The 16,531-nt window shown below is 35.3% G+C and overlaps 1 protein-coding gene across 1 annotated transcript in view; it reads right to left on the bottom strand.

The window, feature by feature from the left end:
• LOC131053405 (disease resistance protein TAO1-like) overlaps positions 1-16,531 on the bottom strand; it is a 210,073-nt gene that overhangs the window by 62,089 nt on the left and 131,453 nt on the right. The window lies entirely within an intron of this gene.

The raw sequence follows: 16,531 nt of genomic DNA, 5'->3' as shown, positions 1-16,531 counted from the left end.
TACATCAACCGATCACACCTGTGGTATTTAACTCAAAGGATATATTGGTATGGTATAGTAATCGGATACTAGAAGGCAACTCAGAGACTAACTCACATGAGTGGGAATTTGATTTAGTACATCTCAATACTTCAGATGAGGAAGATGCAGCACCACCTCCACCTCACAAAGAAATCCTTGTTTATGGAGAAGTACAGATTAAAACCTCTTGGGTTCTTGAACTAGAAACACGTTTCACAGACCCTACGTCACATCCTACGCCTGATTGTGATAGGGAGAGTACCATCAATGACCTTCACCACAATGTCTTAACCCTCACTGACACATCTTATGAACTTAACCTGATCAATGAGGTAATGCCCATTATCCACCCTAAACTCGTTGAATGGAACCAATCTAATCCCCCATGCCTTGACCAATTCCAAAATGATGAGGCAATCATTGAATTTTTGGAACTACGGGATAACATACCAAGCGGGGATCACAAAGCTGGATTCACCATTGAACTTAATAGCGCAACATACTTTGGGGTAGATGCCAAACCTTTCAGCTACAAAAATATAACAATAAAACATGGATCTTCCAGTGAAAACCACACTGTGGAACTGTTTGATCCCACAAAAGTAAAAAGAAAGAGCGTATCCAACAGTGAAAACCTCTCTGAGGTGCCTAAGGATGAAAGGTTTGACATTCTCCCCTCTAGTACATAGTAGGAATGATCAACAATCCTTATTGAAGAGACAAAATAATACAATGTGGGGACTCCTGAAACTCCTCACCACATACACCTGACATCTCTTTTAACTCTAGAGGAACGACCTAAGTTCATCGAATTCTTCAAAAAATGCAAGATTAACTTTGCATGGTCATATATAGACATGCCTGGTCTTGATCCTGATTTAGTCATGCATCACCTCACCATAGCAGAAGGAGCTAAACCAGTAAAACAGAAGCTTTGCAAGATGCACCCCTAGATTGTAGTACTAGTCAAAGCAAAACTTAAGAAACTCCTAGATGTTGGTTTTATTAGACCAATTGATTATGCAGATTGGATATCCAACATTGTGCCTATCGGCAAACCAAATGGGGGCATTTGTATCTATATTGAATTCAGAGATCTAAATAAGGCATGTCCTAAAGATGACTTCCCCCTGCCAAACATTGACTTGATTGTAAAACTAACAGCAGGACATGTCATGCTTTCTCTCATGGATGACTTTTTAGGTTACAACCAAATAAAAATCACTCTAGAGTATCAACATAAGATGACCTTCACATGTCCATGGGGAACATATTATTGGAATGTAATGCCTTTTGGTCTAAATAATGTAGGGGTGACCTATCAAAGAGCAATGACCACCATCTTTCATGATATGATGCATACGATAATGGAATATTATGTTGATGACTTATTGGCAAAATCATTAACAAGAGAAGGTCATGTAGAAATATTAGAGAAAATCTTTGACAAACTGGAACAATATCATGTTTGACTCAACCCAAAGAAATGTATCTTTGGAGTAACCTCAGGGAAGCTTCTAAGATACATTGTCTCAAGCAAAGGCATTGAGGTCGATCCTGCAAAGGTCAAAGAAATCATGGACCTGCCACCTCCATGGAACATCAGTCAGCTAAGGACATTACAAGGGTGGCTAAAATACATTCAAAGATTCATTGCATAACTAGTAGATAAGTGTCATCCATTTACACATCTGTTACACAAAAACATTTGCTTTCAGTGGGATGCCAGATGCCAACAAGTATTCCAGATGCTTAAGGACTATCTCATGAATACACCATTGTTGATCCCACTAGATCCAAGTAGACCTCTATTGCTCTATATTTTAGCAACAAATACAACATTGGGAGTGCTACTGGCTCAACATAATGCAGAAGGGAAAGAGTGTGTTGTATACTATATCTCTCGTACACTGGTCAACTATGAACTCAATTATACACCTATTGAGAGAGCTTGCCTAGTAGTAATCTTGGCAGCCACTAAACTGACGCACTACCTATTAACACATAAAGTACAACTCATTGCAAAGATCGATCCACTAAAGTACTTACTTAGCAAAGCAGCATTGATAGGTCACTTGGCCAAATGGGTGATGATTTTGAGTGAATTTGACATCGAGTATGTGGACCGTAAGGCTATCAAGGGCCAAGTTATTATAGATCAGTTGGGTGATGCACCCCTCACAGGTGATCATCCTCTTGTTTCCAATTTTCTAGATGAAGAGATCTTCATTATCACAGTAGCACAACCATGGAAACTATACTTTGACAGTTTCGATACTAGACATGGCTCAGGGGTAGGCATTCTGTTTATCACACCTCAAGGTGACAGCATCCCGAAGTCTTACAGGCTAACTTTTCCATGTACAAACAACATAGCAGAATATGAGGCCTTGATCACAGGACTCCGACTAGTCATACAATGTAAATTGAAAGAGTTACAGATATATGACAACTCCCAACTGGTTATCCGACAAGTCATAGATGAATATCAGACCAAGGATGATAAACTCATGTCGTACAAGAAAATAGTGGACAGTTTAAAAGCATCATTTACAACTATCACCTTTGAGCAGATACCTAGAGATTAGAATCAAGTTGCTGACGCCATGGCTACCATTGCATCTATCCTAGATCTTCCATAGAATTCAACACTCTACGAGTTCGTGGTAGAACAACTTTGGATTCCCACTTATGATATCCCTGAATCTGAAATGATATGTTGCCTTACCAATTCTAAATCCCCATGGTATGGTGAGTTCTACACCTATCTACGTGATCACACAGTTCCTCCTAACCAATCGAATAACCAACGTAAAACCTTTATTCTCCAAACTGCTCGATATACCATCATTGCTGAAACCATATATCGACACAGTCTTGATGGTACTCTCCTTCAATGTTTGGAATAGGATGAGATAACAAAGGCCTTGGAAGAGGTACATAAAGGAATTTGTGGGACTCACTCAAGTGGTCCTTCCTTAGCAAAGAAGATCATGTGTGCTGGATACTATTGGCTGTCCATGGAAAAAGACTCATACTATTTTGTCAGAAAATGCAAGAAATGACAAGTTCATGGAGAGCTGATACATGCACTAGCATAGGAATTGCAACCAATCACAACACCATGGCCCTTTTGTCAATGGGGACTTGACCTTGTAGGTAAGATACATCCATCTTCATCTAACGACCATATGTTCATCACTACGGCTATTGAATATTTCACAAAGTGGATTGAAGCTGTTCCACTTACCCAAGTCACTGGCAAGTAGATCACCTCATTCATCCTTAATTACATCATTTGCTAGTATGGTGTACCCATGTTCATCATCATAGATAATAGGCTTCCTTTCAAAAATTAGGATGTTTGTGAGCTCTGTGAGAAGTTCACATCCAACACCACTTTTCCACTCCCTATTACCCACAAGGAAATGGTCAGGCCGAAGCATCAAATAAAAACATATAGAGAATTCTAAATAAGACAGACAATGATGCCGGTCGTGATTGGCACGTTCAATTAAATCCAACACTATGAGCGTATCAAACTAGCATTTGAACCCCTATAGGCACAACTCCCTACTTACTAGTCTATGGAGTAGAAGCTATCTTACCTATTGATGTCGAGATACCATCTTTATGGGTTTCCTTGCATTATCTCATAGATGATGAAGCATATAGAGTGTCACGTCTCCAATAGTTAGAGCTACTTGATGAAAGGCGACAAGTTGCATACAACCACCTCAAAGCCTATCAGCAGCGAATGAGCAGAAGCTATAATCACTGAGTTAAACCTCATACATTTGAGGTAGGTGATCTTGTTCTTCAAGATAATCCTCATAACCAACCAAACAAAGAATATCAAGGATAGGTTGAATCAAACTGGCTAGGTCCATATGTTATCACTGTTGTATTTGGGTCTAGGGCATATCAGTTAGCTACTTCAGAAGGAGAAGTGCTAGTAGATCTAATCAACAACATACACCTCAAATGGTTTCATACATAAGTTGTATAGAGTATCAGGCTCCCATACATATCGAAAAAACACCAAAAACATTCAAATAAATGTCTTGAAGAAAATACAAAAAAATCAAAATAGTAAAGAAAAATCATGCATCCAAATGGTGAACAAACCACTCTGGTGGCACCTTGGGTAAGTGCGATGGTAAAAACATGGCAAACAAGCGCCACTCATAAATTTTATGGCTCCATTGTCTTTCAGACTTGTTGTGATCACATTTATTGCATCCACTCATCCATCATTCAAATCATGACTTGTTATTGATCTGCAATCAAGGATAGTACTTCATGCGTCTTGCATGTTGCTTTTTCATAGTCATGTCTAAATTGGGGGAAATGCTCTTAACACTATTGATGGAAGTGGATTCTACATTACTTGTGATTCATTGAGTTCTTCATTCAAAACTGTCTCACAAAATCCAAAAACATTAAAAAAACTATCTCACAAAAACCGAAAACATTCAAAATTGTCTCACAAAATTCCAAAGACATTAAAAAACACTCACAAAATCCAAAAAACATCATGAAACATCAAAAATAAAATAAAAACATAGCAACACCTTGTACATACGCATCCAAGTAGATACCAAGCAAACATTTTGAAATACTCAAACATAGACCAAACAATCAACATTGACACACAACTGTCTTACCACAGATGCATCCTTCCTTACCAAAACAAAGACATGATAAACATTTTCTTTGACAAGAAAATTTTGTTTAAGCTATCAAGTACTTGGTCAGTTTGTTAGTTATTTATTCATTTATATCAGGTTCCTATGCTACTTCAGGATATCCACAAGTGATTAGAGTAGCCAAGATGGTTCCTAAGTATCATTTTGTTTGTTGTTTATGAATTATTCCAATGAAGTTCTGGGGCATGTACTAATGGTGTCTACGTGGGAAGTTCACTAAGCTACATGATCTTATGCAAAATATAGTAATGGATCACTACGGCTTGCTGACTACAGCATATACCTCGACCATATGAGCATGAACCATTATGGAGGGTCCATATTCTTTATCTATGTTGCTTTCTTATAGGTACAATGCTCCAAACTTGATTCCTACTGCCTTGTCCAAGATTGATACTACCATGCTCAATGATGAAAAATAAAGCACTATGGATTTTCATTTCATCTCATTTGTATATATTACATTCCATCCATCCATACATTCATAATAGTTGCATATCATTCATACATAGTAATGACAATGGGTGCATACTCTATTTTTCTCTTCTTCCATAGGAATGGGTTATAGGTCCTCCATTTCTTCTATCTAACATCAAAATCCCCCCTCACCCTCCCTATCTTGATCATCAATATCATCACATACCCTACATCATTTTCCATCAACCCAATCAAGCAAGTTACTCTATCTGCACAGGTACATCAACTTACGCACACCTAGACAATCAATAGATACTCTGATCAAGTATCTTTAGATCTCAATAGGTAATTGATCATGGCACACCTAGACTACAACAACCATTTCTCATAATGACCTAGTCTCAACGGGGCTACTATGATTCAGCACAACCAACCTACAACGTAAACACTATCAATTGATCAACCAATCAAACACAATCCAATGAACAATTACATCAATTGACTAAGTCTCAACAAGTATTTTGCTTCCTATACCTTGACTTCATTGGGCAATTACATCAATTGTCTACGTTACCAACAGGTCACTTTGATTCACTTACTCAAACTTTATCTTGTCCAGGCAAACAATTGACATCAACTGTCATGCTTTGACTCGACCGGGGCAATTAAACCAATTGCATTAGATTGTCCAACCAATTTTGATCAATTGTATAGTATCAATCAAAAGCACAACACCACATTTGCACCGTATCTCCTACATAACCTACGGGTACTCACTGACTTGCCATTTCTCTGTATTCACTTTGTTTTCTTCCATTCTTTCATCGTTATTGCTAATTTCTTCTATTCTACCTCCCCTCCACTTCTCATTCTTTTTTCGAGAGATCGCCCGATTTTTCAAAAAATTTCGGCCCATCTCTCAAGGGGCATACCACCCACTAAATTAACATTTATGGGGCATATTTCTTCACACCTATTTTTCTTTCTTTGAAATGACGCGATGGAACTGCACCGTCTCAAAGAGGGGCAAATGTAGACACATAAATCTGTCCACTTAATTAAATGAATATTTAGTATTTATTTGATTATTTAACCATCAATCAATAATTAATTAAGTTAATATTTAATTAATTCATCTTAACCCTCTTCTCCTATTAATTAAATAAATTATTCAATTTATTTGATTTAACTCACTTAACCAAATTCAGACCATTAATTAAATAAATAAATCATATTTGTTTAATTTAATCTTCTCTCACATTTAAATAAATATTTATTTAAATCCCCCAAAATCCCATCTCTCACATTTAAATAAATTAATATTTATTTAAATCACCTTTATCCTCCACCCACTTGCATTTTCCTACAAATGCAAGTTGCACAACTAATTATTTATTTAAAATCCTATTTATCCTCACCCACTTGAAACCTTTAATGGTTTCCCTTAAAGTCTTCAAACTTAATATCTTCCTTCTAGAGTCTTCTCAAGCCTTTAATGGTTTCCCTTAAAGTCTTCAAACTCAATGGATTCCTTCTAGAGTCTTCTTAAGCTTTTAATGGTTTCCCTTAAAGTCTTCAAACTCAATGGCTTCTTTCTAGAGTCTTCTTAAGCCTTTGATGGTTTCCCTCAAAGTCTTCAAGCATTTAATGCTTTGTCTTCCTTTTTCTCATGTAAATAAATTAAGATTTATTTAAATAAAATCCAAAATTCACATTCACATTTAAATAAATTAATATTTATTTAAATATCTATCCAAATGCAAATTACACCATTTAATTGAAATAAATGATTTTATTTTAATTGAAAATCCCAAAATTCCTCCCACTTGTATTCTCCTACAAAATCCACTTGCATGCCTAAATCTCTTCTAGATTCTTTCAACTCCTTCTAATTAGCCTAATCCTATCCTAATCATCATCACATTCTTAAATAAAAGGAAGTCACTTCTCAAAAACCTCCAAAGTCTTCAATAACCATTAAAGGCTTTATGTCTTCAAATGGTTAACCTCTAAAGTCTTCCAAACCATTAAAGGCTCTTACATAACCATTTATGGTTAAGTCACCTTTTACCTTTGGTTAGAGACTTTCCTCTAACTTAACCATCCTTTTGACTCATGGGTCTCTTCAAAGCATTTATTTTTTTGACTAAGGTAACCATTTAACCCTTGCACATTCATTTATCCCTTGGATAAAAGGAATATCCATTAACCCAACCCCCTAGGGTAACCATCATGTCCCTTTAAGCATTTAATGCTCCTTATCTCTCCTCTCAAGCCTCCTCATGGTGACACTTGTCAACATGGGATTGGGTTGAAAGTCTCACATGGATTTAATATCTTTCAATCCTAACCCTTGTTAAGATTGCTCAATCTTAACCCTTCATTTCCCCATTTCTTCTATAAATAGAACCCTTATCCTCAAGAAAAGGAGGAAGCATTAGAGTATTGTTGCTATATTGGTATTAGCATAGATATTTTTCATAGCATCACTATTTACACTTGCATAGCATTTTTTTATCACATCCAACCATCTTGAATCTCCACATGGCATCGATGGCTAGTGCTAAAAGATGAGAGCTACACTCATTTAAGACTTGGAGAGGCGAGAAACAAGGAAGAAGCATCAAAAAGAATCATGGAAGCATCATAGGGAGGCTCTTCTCCTTTCTTTTCTTTTGTTAAACTTCTTTCATGCTTTTTGAAATCTCTTTTGATATGTTTGGAATGGGTTTTAGTTCTTTGTTTTGGTATTATGGTTGAAACTAACTTATTAACATTGAACTTTGTCGTTTACTTGTCCCCATTTCCATGACATCAGGCACAACAAACCATCAATCATTGATTTGTATCTACTTGGATTTACTTTAGGGGATTCATCAGCCTTTGCCAATTTGCAACCAGTTATCATAGGATTATCATAGGATCACCGACAAGCTTAGAATTCTTAAGTCTAAATTTCTTAAGTAACTCCTTCACATACATAGTTTGACAAATAAAAATACCTTTTCCAGACTGAGTAATCTACAAACCTAATAAAAATTTCATCTCACCAATCATCGACATTTCAAATTTCATGAATAGACCATCTTCTCCTCCAAAAATGATATCATCCACAAAGACTTCAATAATCAATATGTCATCATTTTTAATTTTGTAATATAAGTTACTATCAGGATTACCTTTACTAAAACCAAGTTTTGAAAGATATCTATCCAATCTAGCATACCATGCTCTAGGTGCCTGTTTTAGTCCATATAAAACTTTCTTCAATCTACAAACCATGTACTTGTCTTCTGATAAAGAAAATCCATCAAGTTTCTCAATGTAAACTTCCTCTTTAAGATCTCCATTCAGAAATGCATGTTTGACATCCATCTAATATACTTTATAGTTCTTGTGTGTAGCATAACCAAGAAAAAGTCTTACTGCTTCAATTCTTGCAACCGAGGCATAAGTCTCTCCATCATCAACTCCTTCTTCTTGTGAATAACCTTTACAAACCAATCTATCCTTTTTCCTTACAACTTGACCTTTCTCATTCAATTTATTCCTAAAAACCCATTTAGTTCAAATAATATTTTTGTCTTTAGGTCTAGGCACTAGTTCCCATGTCTTATTCTTTTCTGTCGGGTCTAATTATTGTTCCATTGCTTTTATCCAATTTTCATCTTTACTTCCTTCAATAAACAATCCTAGTTCAATGTGATAATTAAGCATACTTCTTCAGCAACTAACCTTCTCCTAGTCATCACACCTTTCCTTTTATCTCTAATTATCTATTCTTCGGAATGATTTAGTTTCACATACCTGGGAGTCTTTGATTTTTCTTGATTTGCTGACTCATTATGTTGTTCATCTAACACTGTTGAATTTTCTGATGCTACCAAATTTAGTGGTTCACTATTCATCTTCCAATCCATAGTCATATTATCTGATCTGATTATTGCCATGCTCATCCACCTTGACATTTTTGCTCTCCATTATCCTATTCAATCTTTTGTTATAACATCTATATGATTTTATCTTAGTATAATAACCCAAAAATATTCCTTCATCACTTCTAGGATCAAAATTTCCTAATGCATCATCTCTTCTTGTGTAACATTTACTTCCAAAAATTATGAGATATTTGATAGTAGGAGTATGACCATAGTATAATTCATAAAGAGTCTTACCAATATCGCCTTTAATGTGTACTATGTTAAAAGTGTATACAACTATATTGATAGCCTCTCTCCAGTAGATATTAGGTGATCTAGCTTCAGTCATCATTGTCCTTGCTAAATCCAATATTATTTTGTTCTTCCTTTCCACCAATCTATTTTGTTGTGGGATTCTAGATACATAAAGTTGTCTTCTAATACCATTCCTCTCACAAAAAATGTTGAGCTCACCAGATGTAAACTCGCCACCATGATCCAATCTGAAACATTTTATCTTCAATCCTATCTCAGTCTCAACTATAGCTTTAAAGATTTTGAATTTCTCAAGAGCTTCCGATTTTCCTTTCAAAAATGGTACCCACATCATTCTAGAATAGTCATCAATAAGTAACATAAAATATCTATCACCTTGAAACTTTTAGTCATTGCTGGTCCAAATAGATCAGTATGAATAAGATCGATTATTTCATTAGATTTATTATTTATACTTCTGAAGAAAGTTCTAACTTTCTTACCCATTTGACATTCTCTATATACCGGATTATGAGGTTTAACAATCTTGGGGAAATATCTGACAATCGGTATTGAACTGATTTTCACTATGAAATCAAAATTTACATGACACATCCTCTTATGCCATAACCAGCTCTCATCAATTTGAGCAAGCAAGAAAACCTTCTCACGGGAGGTCAAATGAAAGATTTTACCTTTGGTCTGAGTTCTAGAAGAAATTTCCAATCCAGATCTATTGATGATTTTACACTTTCCATCCTTGAATGGCAAATGAAATCCTCTATCCACCATCTGACCTACACTTAAAAGATTATGTTTTAAGCCTTCAACATAGTAAACATTATCAATATTAGTCTTACCATCCAATGATATTTTTCCTTTGCCTTTGATCCTGCATGCCTTATTGTCTCCAAATCTGACTAGTCTACCATCAAATTCTTGTAGTGTTAAAAATTTCTCTTGTCACTAGTCATGTGATGTGAGCATCCCCTATCTATGACACATTCATCCTTCTCTTCAATTTTAGCAGCCAAAGACTTTTCCTGAGTATGAGTTTCTTCAATGACAGATTATTGAGAATCATCCTTGATATCAATAAAGACCCAATCTTTGCCAGAGGAAGCTCTATTACCGGTTCCACTCACAGGTTCATCATCATCATCAGTAGTACCAAAATAATCATCAACAACATAATAACATGATTTGTCCTTATTCCTTATGAATCTAGGTCTGCTCTGATATTCAGGATTAGGCTTATAATTCCTCACAAATCTTTCATGATTCCTAGTAGCTCTTTCAGGGAATCTAGAAGCAAAATGACCAATCTTGTTGCATGAAAAACATTTGAAATGGACTTTTCCTTCATACTTACTTTCAACTGGTCCTTTAGGAATTCTTCTAGCAATCAGTGCTTCCAGCTCTTCAAGTTCTCTCTCTTCTTTCTCAATTTCCTCCATATCTTCAGCATACATTTTCTTCCAATCTAACTTCTGCTTACCAGAGGAAGATGCTTTGAATGCAACCTCTGTTTTGTTGGCATTTGGAGATTGTTGGTATTTTGTATAAAGAGTGCATTATTGATATGTTTTCATTGATGTCAATTGAACTGGTAATGGTATTTATGATATTGCTGATATTGTTGTTTTTTCTATTGGCTAAGTAACCGGTAAAAGAGCCTTGTGGAACATGTTGTAAACTAGTATGCACAATTTGTGAGTTGAACCAGTATAAAGGGTTAAACTTTTCATGTAATGTAACCAGTAAAACCCTATCAGTTGTTAAACCCTAACTGACCAAATTTGATGGTTTATTATCTGATAAGTGGTAATGATGGAGACATGTGTGATCATCTGAATGAGGATATATTCAATTTTTTTGGCACATTTATTCTTTTCTAGGGAAGGAGAAAAGTGGATTGTATCTATTGCATAACGCATGATGGGTTACACAGTCCCATGAAGCGGTGATCATGGAGCGATTGAAATTATCTTGAAGAATATGAAGAATATTGTCATGATTTCTAACGGTCAAGATTGTACCAACTTGTTTGTAATCTCAATGATGATAATTAGGTTTTTGTTGTGTTGCCGACCTAATTGATTTCTATTTAAGGTCGATGAAGTTGTTTGTAAAGGTGGTTGGCAAGATTGATAAAAAACCTATTGAGTGTGTAGTTGCCGAACTGGTGTATGGATTTTCACTTTGAGTGAAGGTAGATTGAAGGTTATAGAAGGATCTGATCAAGCAAAAGTAGTGCTATTTAGACAGATCAACAAAACTATTGTTCTCTAACAATTAAAGCAGAAGTTAAATCCCTTAATCGGGTGAGCTCTAACAAGCTTGGTTACTCATTAAATCATCTAACAAGGTGGTCCGTTAGCTTGGATTCTTAAATCCTCAAGTGAGGTTACTCCTAATAGGGTATTGTGCTTTTGACAAGGCATATTTGTAAAATCCCTTAACCGGGTGATTCCTAAACAAGAATTAGTTCCTAACGGGACTTATTGTAAAGCTCTAACAGGCTTTGGCTCCTAACAGGGAAAACTTAAAAAGAGTTTAGATAGCTATCCTTGTGAGTTCCATCTCACCGTGGTTTTTACCTATTTGAGTTTTCCACGTATAAACATTTTTGTCAAGTGTTGAATGATTTTGTGGTTGTGACTTTATTTATTGATATGCTTAATTTCTGATAAGGCATGTAATGCAGAAGCATTGAGAAGTGAATATGTTGAGTTATGATTGAGCATTGTTGATTTACATAAATGTTGAAGTTGTTTACTGTTAAAGCTGCCATAATAGTTAAACTGGTTGATGTCAAGTATTCCTATGAATATTGATCTTGATTGACATATGTTTACTTTGTTTGACTGAGTTTGAGTTTGGGAACTAGAGATCAGTTTTTCAATATACTGATTCACCCCCCCTCTCAGTATTCTACCAGATACTTATTTTTTCATCATATCATCAAGTTTTAGCAACACTCCGATCTCCAAGTTCTTCAAGCTCAAAAGTAGTCAATTTCCCAAGCAATGTATTTTTGGTCACAGGGGTACTTGACATTGTTCGGAGTTCATTGATTGTAGTAGCCTTCATCTTGTAAGTCGGAGGTAGAATTCTCATAACTTTTGACACTATCTCATCTTCATTATCTGATCTGCCGCAACATTTGATACCCATGACAACACATTGACTCTATCCATGAAAGAACTTATCTTCTCATCCTCTTCCATCTTTAAAGTTTCATACCTTACCCAGAAACCTTCAATTTTTGCAATCTTTACTGCCTAGTCACCTTCATAAAGAGTTTCAAGATTCAACCAGATCTGGTTAGCATTTTCCAATTCTATGACATTCAATATCTTTTCATCAAATAGGACACTCAACAAATCTTCTTTTTCTCTGACATCATTTTCATCTCTCTTCTATTCATCAACAGGTGTCGGTGTTCCAGAATTAGGATCATGAGGTAGATACCCTTCTCCAATATCTCCCAAACTTTAGCTCCAAGACATCTGAGATGAATCTTCATTTTCTCCTTCCATATTTTGTAATTTGTACCATCAAATCCGGGACTCTCCTTCTAATAGGGATTGAATGTAGAACTTGATGCTAATTCCATTGGATCTCCTCAAGAGGTTAAGCTTCTCAAGAGAGGACCTTTCTCTCATACTGAGAGATAATTGAGAGAGGGGGGGGGGGGGTGAATTAGTTATCTCATAAGTACATATATTAATTCAATTATAAACCATATATCAAAGTACACCACAATGAAAGATATAACATGAAAGCACAACACCCATAACACCAATATTTTGACATGAAAAACCATGGTGGGAAACCCTACCCACAATCAGATGAATACTCTGCAGTAGTATTGTATATAATTATAATTGGGTTTTCACTTGTAGAAAGGCCAACAACCTAGATCACATTGCTCATAACAAAGGGAAGTCTCATTGACCTACATAAACATCGGACTACAATCCAGAAAGAATGAACTGTGAAAGTAGCATCTACTAATGCTTGATATAGTTTGGGTTAAGCACAAATGTCTTCTCTGCAATACAAAACCTTCTTGAATGATATAAGCTTATTCACTCATAAACCACTCTAAGATAATATAGTCATAACCACTATCCATCCATACCCATCATCATCCTAATTACATGAATAAGTCACCTATAAATATAGATCATGAACCTTATTGACAAGGTCCGTTAAACCCTAAACCCATAATTACAAAAATTACATCACACAGTATTATCGGACCAATATTATGATTTACATTACATAGCATGGACCTCAATCAAATATCCAAACAATTATATCTACCAGAAATTCTGCTAAGACCAAAACCAACACGCTTCACCAACTAGTAGAAATCCTTAGTGAAATAACAGAAAGTTTAACCAGATCCAAATAGGATCATCATAATAGCACACCATCCAATGCAAAGTCACCAAATAGTTAGGACATGATCACAAAACACCTTCATGATGATATAAACCGATTCCATAAGTTAGACTAAAATCCTCTGACCAAATCACCTATTATTGCTTATTGGAAAAGCTAACCGGTAAAGCTAAAAGCTAGCCGGTATCAGTAAATACCAAAAGTGATAACATTCAGAGCACCAAATCATGAACCATTAGAATATATAAACCATATAACCACCCATAATAATCATCCAAAACTGATTCCAAAGATCTGATCATACCGGATCAGAAACATAGCCAAAACCAAGATGATCACCAAGACTAACCGAGATAGGTCCAACTGGGATAGTCTCCAACCCGGATATAGTGTTGACATCAATGATAACAATTAACCAAATCCATCATATTGCCAACAACAAAAACTTCATTTAAGAGTAAGAGATATTCATCTAGTGGATTGCTAAATCTCGTTCATACTGACTTATGTAGTCCTACTAGAGTGAGAAGCATGCAAGGAGAGAGATATTTTATGTTGTTGATTGATGATTATTCAAGGATGATGTGGGTAACCTTTCTAAGAGAGAAATTAGAAGCATTGGAGAAATTCAAGATATTCAAAGCTAGAGTGGAGACTGAGATAGGATTGAAGCTAAAATGCTTGAGATCTGACAAAGGAGGAGAATTTACATCAGGAGAGTTTGATACATTTTGTGAGAGGAATGGAATTAGAAGACAGTTATTTTCTCCTAGAACTCCTTAGCAGAATAGAGTTGTTGAAAGGAAAAATAGAACTATCTTAGATTTTGCTAGGACTGTGCTGATTGAAGGAAATGTTGCATAGATATTTTGGAGAGAAGTTGTTAGCACTATTTTTTACACATTCAACCGGGTGCATATTAAAGGTGATTCCGGTAAGACTCCTTATGAGCTATAATTTGGTCATGTTCCTATAGTTAGATATTTTAAAATTTTTGGAAGTAAATGTTATATCAAGAGAGATGAGGATATAGGAAAGTTTGATGCAATATGTGATGATGGAATCTTCTTGGGATATTCTACTAAGAGCAAGGCCTATTGGTGCTACAATAAAAGATTGAAGAAGATGGTTGAAAGTGAAAATGTGAAGGTGGATGAATGTCTTGGAAAGAAGATCAAAGCATGCAGTTATGATTTTGATGTTGTTCCTAAGCCTATGCAGACAAAGACATTGAAGCAGGCTATTCCAATGAAGATAGGAAATCCAAAAATTGTCGTTGCCAGTGAAGAAATGCAAGAACCTGAAAATCAGAACAATCAGAAGACATCAAGGTATGTTAGATTAAATCATTCAGAAAATCAAATTATTGATGACAATAATAAAGGTGTAATGACTATAAGAAGGATTGTTGCTAAAGAGATATGTTTGATTTCAAATATTGAGCCTGAGGATGTTGCAGAAGCATGTAAGGATGAAAATTGGATAAAAGTACTAGAAAAAGAGTTGAATTAGATTGAAAAGAATAAAACTTGGGAGCTTGTTACAAGCTCTAAAGACAAGAATGTGATTGGTAATAAATGGATGTTTCGGAATAAACTGAATGAACCTAGTGAAGCTATTAGGTTGTTGCTTGCATATTCTTCTTATAATAACTTTAAGGTATATCAGATGGATGTCAAGTCGGCCTTTTTGAATGGTGATTTAGAAGAGGAAGTTTACATTGAGCAACCAAATGGATATTCTCTATGTGATGAAGGAGATATAGTATGCAAATTGAAGAAAGCTCTATATGGACTGAAGCAAGCCCTTAGAGCCTAGTATGCTAGATTGGATAAGTATTTATTGAAGTTGAGATTCTATAAAGGTACTACCGACAGTAAATTATATTTCAAAGTTGAGAAAGATAACATGTTGATTGTTAAAGTCTTTGTTGATGATATCATTTTTTGTGGTGATGATGATTTGAGTATGAAGTTTGTTGATAATATGCAAACAGAATTTGAGATGTCTATAATAGGTGAGATAAAATTCTTTTTAGGATTGCAGATTACTCAGACTGGTAAAGGTATTTTCATTTCGCAATCTAAGTATGTGAAAGAAATATTGAAGAAGTTTGGATTAGTTGATTCTAATCTTGTTGGAACTCCTATGGTGACTAGATGTAAGTTGTCTAAGAATGATGAATCTCAGAAAGTTAATCAGACCTTGTATAGATCTATGGTTGGTAGATTGTTGTACTTAACTCAGACTAGACTAGATATTATGCATGTTGTTTGTCTGTGTGCTATATTTCAAGCAGATCCTAAAGAAACTCATGTACTGTTGTGAAGAGGATTTTCAGATAGCTGAAGGGAAATGTTGACTATGTCCTATGGTATCCAAAGAATGATGATTTCCTGCTATGTGCTTACATTGATGTTGATTGGGTTGGTGATGTTGATGAACATAAGAGTACTACCAATGGAGCATTCTTTTTGGGAAAGAAGTTGATTTCATGGTCAAGTAAGAAACAAGATGTTGTATCTTTGTCTACTATTGAAGTTGAATACATTGTTGCTGCTAGTAATTGTACTTAGGTAGTCTGGATGAAGTAGTTGTTGAAGGATATTAGAGTTATTTATGATGAGCCTATTGTTATATATTGTGATAATTCAAGTGTTATCAATATTTCAAAGAATCCGGTGTTGCATTCTAAAATAAAGCATGTGCCCATAAAGTATCATTTCTTGAGAAAGAAAGTTAGTGATGAGGAAGTTAAATTCGAATATGTATCGACGAAGGATCAAATTGCAAATA

Source organism: Cryptomeria japonica, chromosome 10 (genome assembly GCF_030272615.1).
Source record: "Cryptomeria japonica chromosome 10, Sugi_1.0, whole genome shotgun sequence".
In the NCBI taxonomy this organism is placed as follows: domain Eukaryota; kingdom Viridiplantae; phylum Streptophyta; class Pinopsida; order Cupressales; family Cupressaceae; genus Cryptomeria; species Cryptomeria japonica.
The sequence above is the reverse complement of the archived record's forward strand: the minus strand, read 5'-3'. Positions and strand labels throughout refer to the sequence as shown.